We start from the raw sequence: 23,512 nt of genomic DNA, 5'->3' as shown, positions 1-23,512 counted from the left end.
AGGGTTATTCACACCCCTGTACATCATGCCCCACATAGGGGGTTGGGTTATGATATTACTTGCAGACTTGGACTTATGGAGAGAGAGACCACACCTGAGCAACAAAAGAGTTTCCCTGGAACTAACCCTTAGACATAATTATAGGTAGACCTAGCTTCTCTGCTACAGAAATAAGTTTCATAAGAGCAAACCTCAAGATCAGGGGCTTGGCCTATTAACTTAAGAGTCCCTAGTGTTTGAAAAAGTGTCAGGGATTTCTTTGGTGGGAAAGATTAGTAGCTTCATATTTTATCTTCAGTCCCTGAAGGGACTTTGCCAATACTTTTTAATTATCTGCCCAACATGCTCTGGGTTGTATTCAGATATTACATTAAATTAATACAAAATTATCAAACTTCATTCCCATTCTGGGCTCTGTGTATTTGGGTTGCTTAAATGAACTATCCAGACAGATTGAGTTAGATTGTGTGCTTTATTTTGGACAAAATAAGTTCTCTTCCTTTGGTGTCATACAATAGGTGAAGTTCTAAAATAGAGACACCATAATCTTTTACCATGTGTTCTGATTTACCTTAGTCCCAAGCCGATCAGCTTCATTCTTATCTCTAATTGAGGCCTAATTTTTTTTTTTTTTTTGGTTTCTTTAACCTTTGATTTATGTAGCAATGCTGACTTTCAGAGCTACAGAACTGCTACTCTGAGTCTTAGGTCACATAGGTAATAGAACAGCATTTCAGAATCTAAAAATAACAAAGCTCAGGCATAAATTTGACTGCTATGAGTTTACAATCCAGGCCCCAATTTTCTTGTAAGTATTCTCTTGAGACCATATGGTATTTGTCCTTTTTTTTCTGGCTGATTTTGCACCAACATAATGTCCTCCAGGTTCATTCACCTCATTGCCTATCTCACAACTTTGCTCCTTTTTGTAGCTGCACAATATTCCATCATATGTACACACCACAGTTCACCTTTCTGCTTCTCAGACACTGTACCCTTCAGCCACCTCCATCTATTGGGCATCATGAGTAGTGTTCTTTAGTTAACTTATACCCTGAACAAAATATATTTATCTCAAGGACTCAGTACGACACTTTTTATGGTAAAAAATTCATTCTGAAAATGTTTCCATTGAAAATTGGAATTCCTTGCGATCTATGTATAGCACTCAATGGTTTGCTTTCCTAATTAAACTGGTAATCACAAATGAAACTTGGCAGATTTTCCAATAACATCTCTAATGTAAGCCTCATTTTCAGACAACTGGATTTGATTACTATATATGTAAATCATTTAGGTCCTACTGATTCATAATGTGAAATACACTTTCACAATACAATGAAAGGTCTAGCATCCAATGATGATTTGATATTTAAAAATAATACTTAGGAGATATAATGAAATAATTTAATCAACTGCCTACTCACCTAACACTACAGCCCAAAAATCCAAGACAAAGTCAGAGCTTCATGCCAATACCACTCAGAAAAACCATCACCACCTGGAAGCCTGACTAAAACTCAAGGGCAATCATATCTGATAGGGTATAATCCGTCAAAAAAAAGAACAAGAGTAGCAAATCCATTCCATTCTGTGACTCTACATGGTTTAACCTACCTCAGGAAAAATGGAGGTGCAGATATCTGTCTTGTATGATGAAATTCATGTACCAAATAAATAAAATCTGCTCTGCAATTTGGTTGCTGTTATGTTTTGTGAAACTATTTTCCTCAAATTCAAAATGAGCTATATCCCAAAATACAATCAGAACTCAATTGTCAGGAATTGAGACAGGTGGTTATCTCCCCTCCCTGCCTCTCTCCCTCTTTAAGTCTTTCTGAGTGAGGGGAAGGGCAACACATTTTGTTTCAGGGACACAGTTGTGGTGGTTTTTCTAGACTCATGTGACAGATTATTTCCTTCACAATATTTACTGCAGGAAGGAAGGGGAGGTGAAGGGTGGGGAAAGGGGTTTTGAAACAAGAGAAGCTGTGCCAAATACGACATACGAAGTTACAACTCTACATTTTCATGTGTTATCAGTTTCCCTCACTAGATAATAAGCTCCGTGAGAAAAGAGCTTGTTTCTGCTCTTATTTACTGATGAAATCCCAGTGACTGACACAGCACTCTGCATGTACTAAGTGCTCAGTGAAGATTCCTTGGGTGAAGAAACCATAGCTAGGTGAGGAAATTATAGAAGCTGCATTTCTGCTCCCAGTCCTGTGCTTCTGAGGGTGTTATGGGTTGAATGGTGTCCCTCCCAAAGACATGCCCAAATCCTAAACCCCAGTCCTGTGACTGTGACCCTGTTTGGAAACAGGATCTTTGAAAATGTGATTAGTGAAGATGATGCCAAACTGGATTTGCTAGGGCCCTACCTCAATAGGACTGATGTACTTATAAGAAGGGGAGAATTAACACAGGCAGACAGAGGAGAGAAGGACACCATATGATAACTGAGGCAGAGAAAAGGCTATGAATTGCCTGCAAGTCAACACAAGGGCCAGGAGAGAGGCATGGAATCTTCTTTCCTACAGAAATTAGAGGAAGCATGGCCAGGCTGGGAGGTTGGTTCAGACTTCTAGCTTCCAAAACTGAGATGATACATTTCTAATGTTTTTAAGTTACCCAGTTTGTGACACTTTGTTAGGGAAGCCTTAGGAAGCTAAGATATAACTCTATCTAAAAAGGGAGCTTTCCCCCAAGGGTTAACAGTTCCAACCTCATCATTCCAGCACCACAGTGATACCAGGGACCTGAGATGCAGAAATATGGATATACCATAGCAAACATACTTCACCCAGCATTACCTGGTGAGCCTTCGTTTACCCAAAATAAACTGTCTGTGTATGAGCGTGTGTTATGTGCATGTCACAAATCAGATTCTCAGAGAAAAATGCACTGTCTCATGTTTTTCAAACTGTGAATAATTACCCATTAATGATTTTTGAAATACTTTTAATGGCTTGTCATCATCACTTTAAAAATTAAATAGTCTAGACTAGCATAACATAGAAATGAATAGAAGGAAAAAGAAGAAAATATCAGAATGTTTAGGAAAAAAATTTTAAATCCCATTCTCTCACATATGGAACATTCTGATGTTCTCCTGACAGAAGACACAGGTGTCTTACTTTACTTCATTTTGTTTCATTTCCTATCCTTTCATTGTATTTTGTTTTATTTTTTTGTGTGTGATCCTGGTGACCCTGGGGTTGTGGGAATTACTTCATCCTGAGGCACCCTTTCTTTCACTACTAGACAAGTCTAAATATTAGAAAGTTATATATGAAAGCAATATGTAATTCAGTTAGTTTCAATAGACCTGGCCTCAAAATCTTGTCTCTCCATTTCTTACTTATGTCTTTTTTTGGGCCAGATATTTAATCTTTTTGGACCCAAGTTTTTAAAGTATACAATGAACATAAAATTTCTTCTCATGAGTTTAAGAATTAAATGAAAGGAGATACAAAACAGCACAAAGTTGGCATGTAATTTTACAACATAAATGAAAGTTATCCTAGCATTCAGTGTCGCTTCTAAGCTGTATTCTGCCCCTTATGCCGTTAGCGTATGAGAGAATTCATACAATATCAGACGTTCGTAGAAAGTCAGCATATCTTAGAAATCCCCTTTATTCAACTCCAAAAATATTAAAGCTATCTTACTACACATTTAAGATATTAAATCTTACTTAGTGCTTTTTACTTTTGCTTTTCAAGTTCAGTTATGGCCCATTAGATTTGTTCTTGAAAAGGACCATGAGAAAGGATGTCATAGTCTAACAAGAAACTGGGTCTATTCAAATGAACATAAGAATTAGAAGGATTTCAAAGGAACTATTAAGAAGTGACTACACTAATATTATGATGTTAATAGAATATGATTTATAAATTAGTTCTTGCTGCAGAGGAACACCTTGCAATGAGTTGATAATGCATAAAAGGTATAAAATCATCTTTCAATTGTGGAAAAATTTGTGGGAAGGGAAACAGTGTTTGAAACTCTTGAACATTTGAATTCCTCTTTCCTTCAGTCTCTCACAAGTCATGTAAAAATGAGAAGTTAATTTTACCGTACACTAACACAGCAGCCATCAGAAATTGACCGCAGGTAGTTCCAAGGGCTTTTGATATCATACTGACTTAAAAAACTGAAGCTGTGCACAAAACTAAGAAAGCCCTCATCCTGCCACATCTCCAGGGTGAAGAGCAAGTTAAGTAAAAAGGCTAAATAGACCTCGATTTGTGAAATAGTTGGTAGGTTATAGTTTCCTTTAAGATGTGTTCCAATCATGAGCAATATTTTGGTATACGGTTATAAGCAAAACTTATTAAACAATTAAAATATCACTAATTATAAATATATAGCATGTAAGATTTTGAGTGTAATATTATTGAGGAAATTATCAAATCACAAAGCATGGTTATGTCATACCTTTGACAAAACTGGCTGCCGAAATAAAAGATCATATCTTCACTATTTTCTGAACTAGGATATTCTACGACCAAGACAGTGATTATTTCTTCTGAATTCTGGAGAAATGTCAGCCTCTCAAATGCTGATATTCCAAACTCAAACTTTAAAGGTGGCAGGTAATATCTCACTTTACTCCTGGGTTTTAACCATTGAATGTAAATGGGAAACATTAGGCATCCTGAGCTTTCCAGACAGCCTGCTATTAGGTTAACTGTCCAGACCAACTGGCCAGCTGAATGAACGGCAGCAGGTTTTGATTTTCAATGGGATGTTGTGGTGAAGTTCCAAACTATAATCCCTAAATTTTTAGAAATTGAAGAGTTCTGTATGTTAAAAAAAGTTACAAACTGTAGCCACTGCAAAATGATTTAAAACTGATTTTTAAGTAGCTTGTTTTCTTTCCTTTTAAATGGTGTTTTTATTTGTCCTATTTAATCAGTGCATGACTTATTCCATGTCTGGGCTAGTAAAGTGTATGTAATAAGATATTCTGTGGAATGGAAGGTAGACTTGCTCCATGTTACTCAGCCTACTATTAAGTCATCTGGAGTGTGTTGAGCTAAGACAAATGTATTATAATTTATATCGCTACAAATCGATGGTTATTATTTCTTTAAGCAACAAAAGAGCAAAAGGAGTTACTTTGTTATGGTTTAAATGCACAGATCACTTAATCTTTTAATGTTATCTGCAAATGTGTGGCCTTGGATAGAAATTTTCACTAACTTTGTTAATAAAGGTGATTTTAACCACTTCTACTCATGTGTACCAAACCATACACAAAATAAGATGATGAATTAGGAAGGAAATGCTGTTAAGAGAATTACTATAAGCATGAGGAAACTATTAGACCAGAGTCTTCAGTAGTCTAAATTTCTGAGATTTGATTTTTAAATGATGAAACATCCAATAAGCCAAATGACTCTGCATAAACATGTACGTGGAATAAATTATTCCAAACGAAAGCATGGATGTTATTTGTTCAGCTGTTTTAGTAGTTGGAACGTTAGGAACAAAAGCTATTATTGTTCGATGTATTTTTTCACAGGAAATAGACAGTGGCAAACACACAGTAGTTCAACACATGAGATCAGAGACATGGTTTTTATAGTAAACCAAGAACAGATGTTGGAACGATTCAAGACCTTTACAGAAATTATTAGTTATGTTTGCCTTTGAAAGCAAAGAAAGTTTATAGAGACTCACGTATCTGCTTATATTAAGAAGCAGACAGGTTTTCAAATCCAAAAGCTTTAATTCATTCAAGTCAAAATGCTCTGCTGCATAAATTCTGAATGTGCTACTCAACACTATTGCAAATAATTATGATTGGTTCCATGCAACCCTACTGCTTTCAAAAGCAGAGACTGCTTATTTTTGAAAGATAGAAAAACTGCTGATTTCTCACATACAACCTCAGTAGCCTTATTCACTTCAAAACACATAGAAATAGGGCTTAAGCTTCATGCAAAAAAAATCGAGTCGCAGACATTAGGAGAAAGAAATTCTCTAGGTAACTTGAAAGCATGTTTTCTAAGGTCAAACCAAAAGTTAACAAGTGGTCCGTTTCCCATTTATGAAACACCTATGTAAAATTAATTTGACTTCATCTAGACCCCCAAATCACTGACCTCCAAGGTTTTTATTGTTCCTCCCCTGCTTCAGGTTCTCCACGTCCCTTATTCTCATTTTATAATCCATGGTGAACCTTATAATCATTCTCTTGGAGACATCCTCAGTTTCCCTCATACTTTCTGCTCTTTAGCTTTCCTTGGGCAATGCCACACCTGCTTAAATCAAACGCTCTGCCTATGCCACACCTACAGCTCTGTGAGATTGGGGGAATCATTCAATGATGCCAATTGGTCTGCCTTTAAATTTATGATCTTTAATTTCAGATGGACCTTTAGAGTTGCTTAATGTTCATACTACATTCTTAATCAATTCCTTCCTTGAGGGATATTTCACATCTTCTCTCATCAAATTTTCAGGGATAGTGTCCCCCATGCCCTGACCCCAAACCACACACACACACACACACACACACACACACCACTTTTATCTGATGGCCTTGCTTCGGACTTTCTGAGAAAATAGAAACAATCAGTAGATACTTTACGCAAAGCTAAGCCACCAAATCTACCAACCTCCTTGCATCTCTACTTACATCACTACCTTCTTTCATGTTATGAGGAATAAATTGCCTCTCCTCCTGGGTGAGGACTATTTCTCAACTTTTGCTCTGAATACTATTGTCTCTAACCCACACCAGGCTTGTACCCTTGCAGTCTTTACCTTTCCACATACTTTGCCTGGATCATTACCATCACTGTATGTATGCTGTAATATCTCCTGTCTTAACCAACAAAGCACAAGTCCCTCTACTTCATATTTTATCCTAGCTACTGCTACAATTCTCTGCTCTTTTTTATAACAACCCTCCCTAAGAGTTGTACATTTTGTGATACGTAAAACACACCCTCATAAAGTTGTTTAAAAAAAGATTTTTCCACCCTTGATGCTTCTACTCTCACTCCAGCACACTGAGTTCTACCTATCCAGTGGCACTACTCTTACCAAGATCACCAAACCTAAATCAAGTGGCCATTTCTCAGTAACTATCTTAACCAACACATTTTTCCTTTTCTTTAAAATACTTTCTTCTTTGATTTAAAGTACATCAATTTCTCTTGATTCTCCTTTTACCTTATTGGGAGTTCCTTCACAGACTCTTGCAGGTTGCTTCATACCTTTTCTTTCTAAAGCTGGTGGCTTAACTTTCAGCTCTTGGATCTTCTCTTTTCTAATGCCATTCAGTTACTCCATGATTTCTTCCAGTTCCATGGCTTTACATACCACCTATCCAACTAATGACTCAAAAATTTCTATCTACAGGGGGGCAAGGGTAGGTCAGTGGTAGAATTCTTGCCTGCCATGCAGGAGACCTGGTTTCGATTTCTAGCCCATGAACTTCCCAAAAACAAACCAACAAGCAAACAAACAAACAAATAAACAAAAATAGTGCTGCAATAATGGGATTCTCACATGGAAAAAGAATGAAATGTGACCCCTGCCATACAACATACCAAAAAAAAAAGTTCTGTCTGCAGTCAAGATCCTCAACGGTAGACATATACAACTGTCCATGTGACATCTACCCTTGACATTTAATAGATAATTCAAATTAAACTTTTCCAAAACCAGATTTTTACATTTCCCTCCAAACCTGATTCTCTTAATGTCTTTTTCTCAGTAAATGGCATCTCCACTCATCCATTTGCTTAGGTTTGTGATTGTGAGATGCACCCCTGACTTTTTCTCTCATGCCCATTCATTAGCAACTATTGTAAGTTCTACCATCAAAGTATAACCAGAACCCTGTACACATTTAGCCAATCCCAGTAGTCCCATCCTAGTCCAAGTCTACCATTATTGCCTGCCTGTGCTTTTATAATCGTCTAACTTATGCCCCTGCTTACACCCTTGCACCTCTATCCTCTCATCTCACAAAGCAGTAAGAGTAAACCATTTAAACAAAAGCCAAGGAAAAGCATTCATCTGATCAAAATTCTCCTGTGCCTTCCATGTCATTCTGAATAGAAATTCAGTCTTTAAATAGCCTGCTGGTCTCCACAGATGTTTGATTTGGTGACTAACTACCTCACCAACTAGTCTTCTACCACTTTCCACTACTTTAATGGCCTCCTTGTTATTCTCCAAACATGTCGAGCATGGTAACATGTCAGGCTTAGCGTGAACTTTTCTCTCTGCTTGTATTGCTTATCCTTGCACTGACTCATGGCTTTCTCTCTCCCTCCCTCAGCTTTCTGCTCCAGTGACACCTTGTTAAACAGCACCTCATTACCTTTTTTTGACCTCCTTATATAAAAGAGCAACCTCTAAATGCATGTTTCTAAATTCTTACCCAACACTGGCTTTTTCGTAGCATTTATCACCACCTGGCATATTATATATTTGTTTTTTTCTCTATTTTGCCTTCAAAATATTAAATTCAGGAGAGCAGGGATTTTTATTTTCTATTCTGTATATCTCTGTGTGCCTAGCACCTAGTGTTCTAGTGTTTGGCACATAATATTTGTATATTAAATGGTTGGATCAAGTGATGAAACTGGAATAACATCATGAAAATAAGCAGATTCATTTTTATTCAATCTACTAAGACTTTTTTTAATTCTAGATTCTATCCATGTGAATAGTACACTTACTCTTGTTTCCTACCTGTAAGACTTTGGTTTACTCACTAAATGTCCTTTAAAGTGGAAAATAAGTGTATTCTTACTTGTAAGATGAGCTAATCATTTTTTATTTATATGAACTGTTCCACAAATAAAGCCCTGAGAACAGTGTCTGGGACATAGAAAGTCTTCCATAAATGTTAGCATCTATCATCGCTATTTCTATTACATGTATGGAAAAGAAATCATTTCACAGTTCAACTAAATAATCGTTTCAGTCATAGTCTCGAAACTGATAATGCAATTGGCTGAATTCTTCAGGACACTTCCTATATGACTTCCCTGAGACTCGATAAAAATATCTTGTAGGAGAAAAGTTACCGTTACAAGATCCCGACCATGCAAAAGAATTTAATAGATAAATTGTTGCTTGCTTTCAAGTTAGGCAATGAAGTGAAATGAGGTAAAATGCATGATAACATCCCCTACTTACATATTTTCTTGTGAACATTAGGAAATGCATCAGACTTTCCTTCGGCAACCATATTATTATCAGGATCATTCAGACTGAATAAATTATAATTTAATAGTCTCCAATAGTTACTGCTATTATCAAGCAGCAATCTTCACTTCAGAATTACCTGAGTTGTTCCTCTTGTTACCCAGCACTTTACAGAATAATCTCTTTATGCAAATACATACACACATGCATCTATCTAAATGTTGAATATATAAATTATACATTAAATATTATTTTTATTTTTAATATATATTTTAAACACAGTATCTACTGATCAAATATTCCCCAAAGAAAAGTAATAGTAATTAAATTAAATTATAGTGAAATAAAGCTTAATGAAGGAGAGTCTTTACATTTTCCTTTCTATCATTGTCAAATATTTTTTGACAAATCATGGCCAAATAAAATTAAGTGATCATATATAATAAGAAGTGGGACAGTAGTGAACAGATGACAGGACTAATGCCTAATAACTGTGGCCCTCAGACACGGTATACTAACAGTATAATCCTTAATCCCTCCTCCCCCATCTGTAAAAGTACTGCATTAATTGTTTTAGTCATGGTCTGAGTTTTTAGTGTGTAATGTTTGTATGTGCTGAGAATAGTACCTTCCACCTAACAAAAGACCAATGTTCAAAAGGAGAGTGACTAATGAACTAAGAGACAAGACACATTGATAATTGGGTAGAAGAAACCGTTGGTCTTATACTAATTAATAGTTCCATCAATTAATCAACTTTTGGAAAATCTACCTTCAACTTTCTTTAAGGCCCATAAGTAAGACCATGTTTCCAGAGCAATGTATTGAGAGAAAGCAAAAACTACTTTGGCTCCACCTTGGAAAGCCCTTTTGCAATGTTCTGATTGTTGAATAACCAAGCCAAGGATGACAACATGGGGAAGCTTGTGCAACAATGTTTTTGCAAGTTTTCTTCAAAACAATAAAATAATTATCAGATGGAAACAAAAATTAAAGTTCAAAATCTTCTCAAAGGACCGCTACTGTTCCTAAAGTGACTACTATTGGAGGAAATTAGGTCATACAATATTTGTGTGACTTCATTAGAAAGTTTGAAAATGTTTCCTGAGCAATAAGATGTTATGCTCTTGCAAAATTGCTTCCACATTAGCAGTCCTGATAAAAGTTATATTAACAGAATTTACAGTAATTGTTATGATTAAAGGGTGAAATTACAGTATTTTAGGATACAGACAAAGCTTATTAGTTCTGGACAGGGAAAAACACTGGAAATCAATTTTATTTTATTAAAACATTAAACAACAATATGCCTAAAAGTATTTGGCTCCATATTTCAGGTTAAAAATAATTTAATCTTGGCATAGCACAAATTTGTAATATTAGAAATGCTTCTGTGATAATTTTAAAAGATAGTTAAAACCAATTTGATTAGAATATAAACTGATATAAAATGCCATTTTTTTTAATGATAAAAGAATTGTAAACTTTAAAGAAACAATATGTACTTGTGCTGGCTTGAAAGGATTCTGTGCCCTGGGAAGCCATGCTTTAATCCTTATCCAGTCTTGCGGAGGCAGCCATTTCTTTTAAACCCTGTTCAACACTGTATGTTGGAAACTTGATTAGATTATATCCAAGGAGGAGATGTGGCTCCGCCCATCCCAAGTGGGTCTTGATTACTTTACTGAAATCCTTTAAAAGAGGAAGCATTTTGGAGAGAGTCCCCTTTTAGAACCACAAGAATGAAGCAAAGAGCCCAAGCAGCCAGAGACCTTTGGAGATGGAGAAGGAAATCTCCCTGTGGTAACTTCATGAAGCAAGAGGCCTGGAGAGGAAGCTAGCAGGCATTGCCATGTTCGCCATGTGCCTTTCCAGTTGAGAGAGACACTCTGAACTTCATCAGCCTTTCTTAAGTGAAGGTAACCTCTTGTTGGTACCTTAATTTAGACATTTTTATAGACTTGCTTTAATTGGGACATTTTTACAGCTTTAAGAACGATAAACTAGCAACTTATTCAATTTTCCTTTTTAAAAAGCCATTCCATTTTTAGTATGTCACATTTAGGTAGCTGGCAAATTAGAACAGTATTATTTGTGAAAAAGAGTAGGAAAGAAAAGAAGGAAGAAAGGATGAAAGAAAGAGGGTAAGAAGGGAAGGAGTAGGAATGGGCTAAGGGAGAAGGAAAGAAATAAAAAAGACAAAAAGAACAAAAATAAATGAAATACACAACTATGTGATAATACTGTGAGACATTGATTATATACTTTAGATGGTATGATGCATGAAGAAACTTCAATAAAAATATTTTTAAAAAATAGATGGTCAGATGGAAGAAAAGATAAATTCTTTCTTTATCCCCAAATCACATAAATTTCAAATTAATGAAATCATAATTAATGATGTATCAGATCCAACAAATATCCAAATCAATAAATAAGCAGCAATACGAGGCAAATGGAGAAAGACGTGCTAATAAACAGCAAGTTCTCAAGTGCAACAGTTTTTAAGTGTACCTGCTTATCTGCATGTGTGTCCCTTCTGACATGCTCATTTATCCAACCTAAAATCATTTTCCTAGAATGTTCACTTGTACTCTCTGTCACCCACCGTGGTGGTTCAGATGTCCTAGGAATGTATTTATCTTAAGCTTAAGCAAGTATAAAACATGCAGTTCACCTTGTCTTTAGAAAGCCCATCTCACACAATTTGAGTAATAAGTTTTAACATCATTCTAAGGCTTTTATTTCTCTGCATTGTCCTCATGTGGACACCTAGGTATAACACATAAAAGAAAAAAGTGTTCTTATTCTAAAACTGTACTAGTATCTTTGTTCCTACAAACAGCAGGGAAAAGAAAAGAACAACTAATTCAAATGTGCATACTTTACCATGAATGAAACAACTCTATTTTTGATCTCTGAAACTACAAAGAATAATACCTTCCAAAAAAAAAAAAACCCAACAAAACCCCTACAGACAAATGGAGACTTTAGAAACCATGTTTGAAACAAGTTATTGTACCTATTCCACATGATCTATGTGTGCTTAGCAATTCTACCCCAAATCATTCAGGGTTTTAAAACAACGGTAAGATTGAATTCTTGAATTATAATTTCTAGATAACACCCTATTCCAAAGTATTCTAATGGAGCCTAAATGATTATTAACAAGATTACTCACACCCATTCTGAGTAGGTAATTAAAACAGTAAATGTGAACAAGGGCAGGAGAAATAATCAGAATATCTCATTTAAAAGCAGAAAACACATTCTTAACTAGACCTCGAAAGATGGCAGTGAACACTTGTGGAAACTGTATTTGCGAATAGGGTTGCCACGTGGCCCACACCTCACAAAGGACCACACGGTGTATTAGAAAGCACACTGTTTTTATAGGAAGTCAGATTATAGACTGAGTCCCAGACCTTCCAATTACTATCTACATAACTCAAAGGAGATAATATAAAGCTTAACGTAGTGCCTGGGGCATAGTAAATTCTAAATAAAGAATGGCTCTCTTCACTGTGAAATAAATACAATTGAAAAAGATGGAACTAAAATTAAACTGGAAGTGAAGATAATTCATTATGAATTTGAGCATCAGAAGTCAAAAGAGAGTAATTAACATTTCAAATATTATAAAACAACTCAAATATTCATTGTGCAAGAATCCTGAAACACGCTTCTTATTTTCTTACTTAATACCATCTTTATAGTCTAACACAAAAAGCGATTTCACAGATTCAGAAAAATACAATATGGTAAGAAATTTCATGTTATTATTTTTATAAGCAAGTGTATAATTAATCATGTCATTTTGAGTGTAATTTGTTGACTTCCAATTATAGGTTTATCCAGAAGACAAGAGGTTCATCAAAGAAGACTAAATACTAAGACTGGAACAGAATGTTTATTATTTATGAACTCTTGATCCTCATAGCCCCCATGCCTACTGAATTAACACCATAGTTGCTTGGCTTTGCTTTTTCTCCCAAATTTCATACAGTTTTATCCACTAGTATCATGTCTCTTAGTTTATGCTCTTCAATTTGGAGTTTCTGCTGAAGGAGAATGCAAGAATTATCAGTCATGTAAGAACGTAACAAATTCATGATTGCTTTGTCTTCAGTAGGGACAAAATCCAAGATACATTCTCAAATTAATAAATTTTGATAAGTGATAAGCTTTTTCAAAGTTTTATTTATTTCCCAATTTAAAACGGATTCATTGTACACACAGTCCAATCAACTGTCTCCATTTAGGCCTCTTCATCTCACTCTAGTGCCTCTTCTTTCTTTCAGCAACATAAACATGTGGATGTAGAGTCCAAGGACAAGAGTGACTTCAATAGCTTTTAAGGCCACATTTGACGTGGTGGTTGAGCCAGTGCCTCTGGCACACACCAGATGAGCAGAAGAACCCTCAATTCACACCCAAAATTCTGAGAAAGAATACATTGTTGCTTCAATCAACTAAGATTGAAGTGATTTTTGTGCAATGATAAATAACCAGAGAACCTGGAGAATTGTTAAACTGCAGAATCTGATTCAGCAGATTGAAGGTGAGGTCTGAGATTCATGGTTCCTCAGAAGCCGGTAGAGGATACTCACGGTGCAGATCTGCAGACCCCACATCAGGAACCAACACTGCACAGTTGTGGGGTTGGCACTCTAAGTGAGCAACATGGCAACGTAATTCCAACTCCCATGACTTATATAGAAACCTTTACGATATTAACATAATCTGCATTTTAGAAATAGTATGGGGCCTTAGAGCAAACAAGCAGCTCCTAAAAAGGTTTCATCAAAGTGTGTTTGGAAAACATTATGATATTAAAAGCTGGAAATTAGATTCTCCCTTTTAACTTATGGCAGAATATTATGAATTTTTTTTTTCAAAATTTAAGGCAACAGAACCAATTTAAGAATGAGCAGAGCATTAATGCATTTTTATGTACAAAAATTAGAATAGAAAAACTTAGAAAATATTTAATAATCCTTTAATAAGCAAATCTCAGCACTGAGGATATTGAAACCATCAAAAATGCATTGTCTTTGTATACAAACTGTGATAAAAACATACTTCTCTCGCTCCTGACATCTGTTGATAGTTATCAACAAACAGCAAAAAATAATCAAGCCTTTTGAGATCTTGAGATGATTTTTTTCAAAACTTGTTCAGAAACTGGAATAGTTAATTGATTTATTTTCTAATTAACCCAGCTTTCAGTTTTATTTTAACCTTCAAGTTGTTCCATTTAAAGATTTTTATTATTTCTCCAACCTCTACCCTTCCCACATCTACGTCTGTCAATTAATAGCTATGGCCATTTAAAGTTATACCCTCAGTATTTCTATGAGAAATATCATTTCCAATGTCTCTACTAGAAATATTGTTCTCAATAGCTTAAAACTGGGCAATTCCCAAAAGCTCTTAAATAATTTAATCACCATGCTGTTTGCTTCTATATATGCCTTAAGAATCTTTATTTAAGGTCTATTCTCTTCTTTCTTCAACACAGTATAGCCTTAGTTGTCCTCCTTGTTTACCTGGACATTCTTTTAATCTCTCTCTCAGGTGGGCATTGTGATGAAGTGTTATAGCAGATGGGTTAGACAGAGTAACTGAGCTCCTGTTCTCAAATTCACTGTCTAAATGAAAACAAGAAATGTGCATTCACACCACAGACACATGGGAACATGCATACATACACAACATAGTATAAAGCAAAAGGCATTAAGTACAGAGAAGAGTTATGAGACCTTTTAAAAACTCAGACTATAATCCCCCCCTCTTCTTCCTTCTCCCCAGGAAAATAAGTTCATGGAAGGTCACATTAATGATCAGCTTCGGAGGTTGGAAAAATGTCCCATGGCGGGGGGGGGGGGGGGGATGAGGTCAATTGAATGGAAATGCGAGAAAAGAGAAATGGTAGTCAAAATAAAGGGGTGGAAAAGATCAGGTTGTGGGTAAGATAGAGGATAATTCAAGGGAAATAAAGAGTCAGGAAACAGGTACATTTGGAGAACAGAAAAAAAAACAAACTGGCTTTCCTGAGGTTTGAAAGATATTCATCAAATATTAATTTTTTTGACAATTAACCTAATCTCTAGTCTTTCTGACCTAATCTGTGTTTTATCAGTAGTAGAGAAACTCAGAATGCAGTGATCTCTGATGCTTTGTTAATTAATGAACCTTCATGAAGGTCTAAGAGAAGAACTCAAATTTGAAACAGAACTATTTTAAACCATAAAAGACTTCCAAGGTGACATAATAATGCCCCAGCACTGTTGTTTCTGCTCTCTTTGGCAATTGGGACTTAATGATGAATTGTAATTGAAGACTCATATAATAAAGTTCTTATTATAAGTAAACACCATTTTTTGTAAAGTACGGAGTATCCAATTTACTCACACAAGCACATATACACACACTGGAATTGAGAGAAGAACAAGAAAAAAACTGCTTGTTATGACTGTTTTATAAAATATCACTTTCCACCTTTAAATATTTGCCATTTGCTCCAGTAATTAAACTTTTCCTTGAGCTACATATGTCCACTTCTATATTCTTCATTGTGATTTTGGGACTCAAAGATGGGACAGTTACCTCCAGGATTGAATTGGGGCTGGTTCTCGGATTTTTGAAAGAAGGTGGAAGCTGAAACCAACTGTGAAGTTGAATGCCAAATAGTGGTAGATGCTAAAAATAACAGAGCTAATAGCAAAAAGACTACACCTTTCCCCCAAGTCTTCCAGTCTCTTAGCCACTTAGTGCCCTCTATTGGCAGAAATTGACTGGAAGTGGTTAGCAAAGGAGAAATGTGGTTGGCAGTATCACCCCCTATTGCTGGTTTTGTTCATAGATTAATAGAAGGGAGAACCATTGTCAGTGCCTGGGCTCTGGGAAAAAATATACTAAAGTAAGTCCATGATTCAACATAAGCTGTACCTTAATATTTCTATATAATACAGTTTGCAAACCCCAACCAAAACCATTCTTGCCAGCCTTAAAGAACACCTAGAGCTCTCTGAGATTCTACAAAGGTTCCATGCACTACGATTCCAGAAACCTACAACCTCCAGATGTTTCCCTAGGCCAGATAAGTCCTGAAACCCTGAGGGCCCAGCCTTTCCAGAACTCAACTGGTTTCATCCCCTTATCTCATATTGTCAACAGCTCTTTCCAACAGGAAAAAAAATTAGAATTGTGTAGTCCAAATACCTCTAAAGATTGGGAGAAAGATTAAAGGAGAAGATGGAGTTATAACAGAGAAGATAGGATTTAAGAAATTAGTGTAATTGCTGAATCATTACACTGATATTTCTTTCAGTCTCCAGTGTCTTAGGGCAGCTAGAAGAAAAAACCTAAAATTGTGGAACTATAACCCACAGCAAAATCTGAAATCTGTTCTATAACTAAGTGTTGCAGTGTACTTTGAAATTTGCTGCTTTTTTGTACATATGTTATTTTTCACAATAAAAAAAACTGTACTTTAAGGAGAGAATTCCATCTTTTAGAGTGTTGTCTGAAAACTGATATCAGACTTAGTCTTCAGAAGATAGTTTAACAGTTCTATCAGATAAGTAAGACACAAATGGGTGATGGAGTTCATGGAAGACGAATTAATTCTACAGACATAGCTCATTGGCACTTTTTTTGCCTATAAAATTGGTCAATTGGTCAGAAGAATCTTTGGTGGAATACTGTGATGATAAATAAAACATTTTGTAAAATGGATGATGCTGATAGAAGCATTGTGAGTAGAGGAGGTAAATGTATATTAAGTATTTGTATCAAAGGAGAACAAACTACTTCTATAATGGAAAGGATCCAATGTAATCAACCTGCCAGCAGGTGGCTAGTTGGTTTTTCCAAATTATTATGTAATAGTTATTACAAATTATTATGTAATAATATTATGTAATTGTGGTCAGAGGAAATTCATTCTGTTGAGCTCATGCATATACTCCATCTCTATGTCATGAACATTTTGTTCATGGACCCTTTGAGAAAGTAAGTTGATGACTGGGAAGGAGACTGATATCCGTATAACGTATCACCTTGTCCATATGATTAAGGAAAGCTTATTTTTCAGTGGTTATCCTTAAGTGAATTTTCAAATGGAATAGAAAAACCTTCATAATCTGTGCCTATTTTGAGTGATCCATTTACAACTCTGCCCCCATATCTTTATCAAAAATTTTTTCAATCTTGATTTTTCTAAATTCCTGACAATCAGACCAACTGTGAGTCACTATCATAAATAAGTGAAGGTTCAAATTTCCACTAATGTCTAAGGCTCCATATGGATAATTAAATGTACTTAATGAGATTCTTCCTCCAGGGAAGGTGTCTCTCCATCAGTGTTCCAGAAACAGTACTGATTGGGACTGTAATGCTGCAATAATCTTCTTCCAGTTGTGCCAGCATATATTCCATACCCATCTGCAAATCAGGCCTGAGTTTTTCCTTCTTAGCTAACTAGTCATGAATAACTTTTTATATGACTCTTACTATGTATTGAGCTACAATAAGTGGCTCAAAAGAAAAGATATTGAAGGTATAGTCACCCACTCATGAAAATTACTTGTACCTTTCAGAACTACTTGAGGCAGATTTCTTATTCACTATATCTGATAGATGATGGATTTTTCCTGTTTATGTGTGAGTGCATGGATGTATGTGCTTGTGTATGTGTGTGTATATATATGATGATGATGATGAAAAGAATTCAGGCTCTAAGCATCAAGATCAGGTGATGGCTTAGAGTCAGGTATTTAGTCTCTACCAGTTCCAGGGCCCAAAAATAAACCAAGAGTTGTTTCCACCAAAGAGGCCAATTTTATGTAGAGGAGTATATAGCATTGTTTTAAAACCCAAAGAATAGGCCACATTTGTTCTCTAATTGTGGATTTTTGAATGCTGCATAAAGTATCTTGTTTTTACCACAGACTCTATTATTGGATCTTTGGTGTCTTAATGCCCAGTGAGCAGAACAGTTTGTAATACGGCCTGGATCTGCTGCTCTGAAAGACTAATGGGCTATTCAGTAAATGGGTCATTACAACAGTTAAATAGTGATATATTAATCAAAATTAACAAACTCTTTAAATATGGACCTGGGACTTTATAGTGTATGATATAAGGTAAATCTGTCATTTGCTTTGATGAGGATATATTCTATATCAATAACTGCCCCAAAATATTAGTGAGAACTTAACCTTCTGAATTTTCGTGAAGTTCATTTCCTACTCTCAGGTATATATGGGTCTTACCAAAGCATCCAAGATGTTCATCATATCTAATCATTGAGATGTAATCAACATATTAAATTCATGTGGTATTGTGGGATTTCAACACAATTACACTCTCTGCAGGCAATATTCTGGCAGAGAGAAGGTGAGTAGAAACAATCCTGAAGCCATTCCACAAAGTGTACTGTTGATATTGCGAGGTGAAAGCAAATTGCATATGGCAATCTTTGCAAATAAAAAAAAGCAACTGTCACATTAATAAATATACATTGACCACCCAGGACTATTTTGTTCTGCTCCATTAAATGTATCAGTGCTGGATTATCAGTAATCACTGATCACCTCCTGCTAAATTTACACAACCTGCAGGAGTTCTCCAGGATATGCCTACTTTCCTCACAGGCCAATCATGCCAGATAAGTAGGAACAGTGATGAGAATCTCTTCCTTTACCCCTCATTTTTATAAGTATCCAAGGGAAGAGGTATTGCTACATACTATGTTTTCACTTTGTCCTGTCCAGCATAATGGTCCTCAGTGCATGGGTCAGGGAGCCATTGTGGGAATTCTGCCTGTTGCTGAGAGTGTCTATCGCAGTAACTGAGGAAATGATCACAGAGTGGTTATGCTTGAACATGGGCAAAAGCTCTATTTATCATCTAATGCCCATAAACCCTCCATTTCAACAATTCTAGTATAATACACTTCTGTATAGAACAAGTAAATAATAATATTCTAATGAATAATAGTATTCATACTTTTCATAGATCGCATCAATATACCAACATAAACCAAACGAATATTGTTTATTTGTAAAACATGAATCTCAATCTTGATCATGAAATAAGAACAAAAGTATTATTCTATTTGTTTTATTATGTCATTATATTACAACTTTCCATGAAAAGAAAGGGAGAAATCTCATCATGAATTTCAAGCTCTTTTTCAGAAATTAGGGTTAGTAAAATTCATAATGAATATGTCAATTATTCTTATTTTAAATAGATTGGAGTTGGTGCTGATAGGTTAAATTATATACCCAGGCCAAAATAAAGTGTATTTTTCTGACAGTTTTTAAGACAGAAGAAATAAATTTATATTTTGACAAAAATTAATTATGAGAAACATATAATGTGAAACAATTGGAGTATAAGTTTTAAAATGATTCAAGTTTTCTAAAAGAATAAATCAAGAAAATAGAATTATAACTGGAAAAAAATTATTCTTTGTATTATCCAAAGAATGCCTTAATCATTCTAGCATATATTTTGAGCAACTTTATCCAGTTCACTAAAGTTTCACTCTAACAAAATGTCTTAGCATAAAATATTTTAGAGTAGAAATACTTTACAAAATTTTGAAATAATTCAATTCAGGATCTGATTCTAAGACACATTCTGAGGATGGGAAGTATTTTGTTTCCATTACGTTTATCAATTTGGATTGACCATTTTAATATCTATTAATTTAAAAGTAAATATGGACACCAAAAAATTCCCTCTAATGCTTCTCTATATAGTATAACTATCAATCATTCAGCTTGACCTTTATATAAATATTTATATTTTAAAAATATTACATGTGCAATTGGTGTTATTTCCATTGATAGTCACTATAAGTTTGTGAATAAAATCTGCTTGGAAAAAATCTGGAAGCTAATGAATATGATATTTAAAATATTAATGCCATCTCTGGCAATTTCTGTCTTTGTACATTCAATAAATATTCTGCAGTTCTAAATAAACAAAGGAAGATTAAAGTAAAATATTATCATTTTTACTTTACATATAAACATATGAACACTATATAAACAAATTCTATTGTTTTTTAAATTTATTACAGATCTACTTTCCTACCAAAAGTATTCAGTAATTAAAGTCGCATTTTTTAAAATTAATAAAATACTTCATGAAAAAAAAAAAAAAGGCAGAGCTCTCTCTTACCATGCCAGAGAGCCAGGTTCGATTCCCCATGCCTGCCTCATGCAAAAAAAAAAGACTTTATTGACTTTGAATATCCTAAAACAAAATAAAATGAAAAACTATTGCACCAATTTTTCTTTCTACATTTACTGATAGTAATCACCAGTTAAATGTTTAGATACAAATTACATATTAAGGAGGCAGTGTTTAAGTTATATAACCAGATGACTTCATGGAAATGCAACAATCGTCCAACCACTAGCTCCCAAATATTTTGCAACCAGAGCAAAGTCTGCACAACATTTTCTGTAAGGGACCAGATAGTAAATATTCTAGGGCTGGCAGGCAATACAGTCAGTGTTGCAACAACTCAACTCTGTTGTGGATAATGTAACAGCAGTCATAGACAAGAAGGTGTGACTATATTTCAATAAATCTTGATTTAACAGGTTTGCCCTTTAGGCCATAATTTGCCACGTCCTGAGTTAGAGCAACAAAATTTGTGTCTACAGCATTTTTGAAGATTTTGAAAGATGCCAAGCTATTCAATTAAAAAAAAAATCAGTAAAAGGAAATAAGTAAACAATATAGAATAGTATTTATTTCTAGTAAAGAAATTTGAACCAAGATTCCTGTTAGCATAATGTCCATGCTTTTTATTTTAAATTTGAGTATGCTAACAGATTAAAATGTTGGGCAAATAGCATTTATAAACAAATATCAGTTGATAACATATCCCTTGAGAACTTCATGATGAATAAAATAAATTGAACAGCTGAGTAAAGGCTGGTAATATCTCAATCAGCATGGACAGAATCAAACCACTTCAAAGAAGGAGAATGAAGCATATTTGGGGTTTTCATTTAGCATGTGTTTGACCATCAAAGAGGACTGGACCCAATATAAGCACTTCTGAAAGTGAAGCATTCTCTGGCTCTTAACCATACTTTTCCAAGCGAGGTGCCATGAGTGTAAAGTGAGACCAAGAAGGTTCTGTGTTGAGTGAAAAATAAGTTCTGCTTAAGATATTTGGTCAAGAACAGAAAGACGTAAAAGGAATATTGACTTTTAAGTGAATGAATGTTTCAACCTGTAGAAGCATTTGTAGATTAGAACTGATGAGTCAGCACATGAGTACCTCACAAAAGTGCACCCAAATATTAGGAATGGACAGTAGGCGAATGATGACATCTTAAAATATACCAAAAACAATTTGATCTTACCTTATAAATGAAATTTCTAAGAACTAGCCTCTCAAAAACTTTCAAGAGAAATCAGAACGGGCAATTACCATGTCCCAGAACATCTCATCATCTGATTGGCATGTCCTTTAGAGAATAACTGGAAACACAACAGAGAAAAAAATATACCTATCAGATAAGTGTTTTTAACAGACCAACGGAAATATAAAGTGCAATAAATTGAAAACATCCATTAGGAGAAAAGAAGAAAACCTTAAAATAGCTTTTGATAGCTTATTGAGAGCTATGAACACAAATACACAAACTCTCCCCCAAATATTTTCAATAAGAATGAGATAGGAAATTTTTTAATCCATTTTTAAAAATCCATTATTTATTAATAGTGAACAGTTAATTATATTTTAAGTCTGGGTCTACACATGAAGAGAATAATAATAAACCATAGAAAAATACCACTCCAGTGCCAAAAATTTTAATGCTTCAAGATATTAAACACCAAATAATAACTCATAAGAAATAACAGAACTGTAATGAATGTTGGTTTAAGAAAAGGGACGGGGGCTGAATTTGTAGCTAAAAAGCACAGTGTTTGGCTGCAGGCATGGATTTGGTTCATCAGATATCTCTCCATTATCTCTAATCTTCAACTCTGCTTTCCTCTGCAATGGTTTCATTATCCAGAAAATTTTCCCTGTAAGATAAGGAATCTGATCTTTTTACAGCTTCAGGGTTATAGGATTCTTATAGTTTGTGATCTTAGAAAAAAAAGCAACTCTTGCTCTCATCCATTGCAATCTGCATGGAAGCATTCTGGTTTTGCTTAAGTCACATGCCTATTTCTAGACAATTTCTCTGTCCAGAGAGATGGGGGGTACTTAAGAAAATTTACCTTCATCATTTTCCTGCACTTTCAAGGGAGCCTAAAAGATTCATTTAGGTGGATATGCAGACCAACTATAAAATATTTCTTTCCTTTTCAGTCTCTCTCCTAGCTCCACCTCCAGCTTCCCCACTTTGATAATTTTGTTTGTAACATTTCATCTATTTGCCTGGCCTGGTCTTCATCAGATAAATTTGTGTGTTTGCCTACATCAAGAACACAAATTGGGGCTGTCCCTTGATCCATTCTCTCAGCCATAGGACACATCTATGGCACTTGTGAGCCACCCCCAAGCCATGCACCAGGGCCCTGCTTACCCAAGAAGGGAGTTTGAGCATTAGTCTGGTTTTCCTTCTGATGTTGCTCCCCATGGTCCCCACTGATTTCTTGTTTAAAAGAACCTGAACACCAAGCCATATCAGCTTTATTAATAGTATAAGCAGATTTTGTTATTCAGACTAAGTCATATCTTTGCCACACAGATGAAGATAATTATACTCTTCCTAACGTGTCAAATATTTATTATTGAAGTAAAGTATTTTAAACTCCTTCAGTTATATCTGAAACCGACTGTTCTTCCAGGAGCAATGCATATCGTCAATGCCCACATTCTTAAATGCTATTTTTCAGATGTGATCAAACACCACAGGTGTGGATCACGGGTAAGTGATTGATCCCTGACCGGGATTCTCTACTTGCATAAGTGTAGTACAAATTGGCAATGACCTAGGTGATTGTCACATCATGGTTTAGCTCGTGTGAAACTACAGTCAACTGGAAGGATAACTTTCAAACTTGAGCTCTTAAATATCGCATGTTTACTATGTGTGGGAATGGCTCAAACAGCACTTCGCAGGGAGCACTTAGAAAATTTCCAGTCTATATAAACAAACACCATCTTAATGCAAGCCTTATCTGATTTTTAAAGACACATCAAATGAAATATCTAAATATTTTCTGTAAGGCCATGAAATCACAGGATTGCTCCTTTTTCTTAACACATAGGAACACTGAGGTGATATAAAATATAATCTGCAGAGATTCACAGATGCTGTTCCTTATATCTTGATTT

This window comes from Tamandua tetradactyla, chromosome 6 (genome assembly GCF_023851605.1).
Source record: "Tamandua tetradactyla isolate mTamTet1 chromosome 6, mTamTet1.pri, whole genome shotgun sequence".
Lineage (NCBI taxonomy): Eukaryota > Metazoa > Chordata > Mammalia > Pilosa > Myrmecophagidae > Tamandua > Tamandua tetradactyla.
The sequence above is the reverse complement of the archived record's forward strand: the minus strand, read 5'-3'. Positions refer to the sequence as shown.